The 1,913-nt window shown below is 51.5% G+C and overlaps 1 long non-coding RNA gene across 1 annotated transcript; it reads left to right on the top strand.

Moving 5' to 3' along the window:
- The first annotated feature begins 237 nt into the window (after positions 1-237).
- LOC144173460 (uncharacterized) lies at positions 238-464 on the top strand. The gene is made up of 2 exons (XR_013323280.1): positions 238-308; positions 396-464. It is a non-coding gene; the product is annotated as an uncharacterized LOC144173460 (long non-coding RNA).
- The last annotated feature ends 1,449 nt before the right edge of the window (positions 465-1,913 follow it).

Here is a 1,913-nt window from a genome sequence, read left to right as displayed (position 1 = left end):
ACGAGGGTGTTTTGCTTCTTTCCCACCTGCTGCTAACGCATGTTCTCTTGAAATTCTCGGTTGCATGCATGCACGCTTGCATCTTACTAAAATCCTTTCCCGGGAAAGGCATTGCCACCATTCGATGCCTTTTAGAGCAGTGCCGGTCAAGAGCACCCTTCCATGACCTGAAGGGAGTCCTAGCAGGATGGTTTCCACTTAATTTGTTGAAAATGTTCTTTTTCTGCGGGCTTTCTATTTTTATTCCAAAGAGGAAGGGCAGAAGCAAGGGACCACATCGGAGTGACCATCTCAGAATGTTTAAGGAGGTATGTGAAATGTGACTATACATTTGTTTTGAGTTGATCTGGATTGTATAAGCTTTAGTGTGTAACTCAGTTTTTTTTTCTTTTCAGCTGCCCACCTGTTCGAAGATAGTCACCATATTTGATATTTAATGATAATATATTCAACGTTAAAACCAAGTTTGTTTTGTGTAATATTTTTAAGCACCCCAGCACACACCTCTAAGCTCTCATAAAATGGTTGATAAGTTTTCAGAGCATTGTAGCAGGATAGCAGAAAAATGATCACGACATGAATGGACCGAGCAAAACGCATAGGCAAGCTTACTTATTTGCTGCAAATCTTATTTCATAAATTTATTCGCAAGAAATGAAACCAGTTTTTAATTAGCATTGCATACCACCTTTCCTTTTCATGTCGTGATCATTTTTGTGCAATTTCGCATATCTGCCATCATACCGTCACTCAACCTGCCAGCATCGACGCTACCATTGCCGTCAGCTACCGACGCATGCCGTCAGCTACCGCCGTACCGACGTCTACCAGCATGCCGTCATCCATCACCCTGCCAGCATGCAGTCATCTGCCGTCACCATCGACGGCACGCAAATCACCGACTGAACAGATTCGGATCCTGGGCCTGTTACTCAGGGGAGACGGAAAAGCCTCGGCCGCCGTCACCAAGATCAAGCACTCGACTGAACAGATCGCAAGTATGATACGTAGAGTTGCGAACCGCAACCGCGGTCTGAAAGAAGAAGACGCACTGCGGCTAGTGCAGGCGTTCGTCGTGTCCCGCGTAACCTACTCCGCCCCGTACCTCCGGCTAACGAAGGCGGACAAGGAAGCGCTGGACACGGCGATGCGTAAAGCCACCAAGATAGCCATGGGTCTGCCAATGTACTCGTCAACGAAAAGATTGATGGAAATGGGCACCCTCAACACCACGGACGAACTCATCGAAGCACACTTGTCCAACCAGAGAGTTCGTCTGAGCAGGACAGAACACGGAAGAGCCGTCCTACACAATATAGGATGGCAGGTTGAACCACAGACGGAAGAGGCACCACTCCCTCAGAGATGGCGTGACTCCATCACAACAAAACCGTTACCGCGCAACATGACAGTGGAACGGCACGAAGGCAGGCGGACGGCGCGGGCCAAAGCCCTGGCCCGGAAGCTGGAGGAGGACCCCCAGGTCCGGTACGTGGACGCCTCCCTCCCAAAACACGGAACAAAGGCCGTGGTGGCCGTAACGGACATCGACGAGCTGAAGACCTGCGCGGCGGTGAAGACTACGGACCCCACCGTGGCAGAAGAGGTAGCCATAGCGCTGGCCCTAGCCATGCCGGAGGTCAGCACGGTGGTTACCGACTCCAAGAAAGCGTACGCAAGCTATCGGAAGGGGATCGTCTCCTCTGCGGCCGCAACTATACTCGAGAGACATCCCACAACACCGGGACGGGTCACCGAGCTCGTGTGGGTCCCGGCTCACTCGCTCGTGGAAGGCAACGTCACCGCCGACCACTATGCCCGAGAACTAGCCATCCGGGCCGAGGAAGAGCAACCACACCCCGTCACGAGTTATAAGGAGATCGTCCGCCTATACAAAGAAAGTAGAACGAGGC

Source organism: Haemaphysalis longicornis, unplaced genomic scaffold (assembly GCF_048455015.1).
Source record: "Haemaphysalis longicornis isolate Haplotype H1 unplaced genomic scaffold, Haemaphysalis longicornis Haplotype H1 scaffold_3, whole genome shotgun sequence".
Lineage (NCBI taxonomy): Eukaryota > Metazoa > Arthropoda > Arachnida > Ixodida > Ixodidae > Haemaphysalis > Haemaphysalis longicornis.
This window is presented reverse-complemented; position numbering and strand designations above follow the sequence as displayed.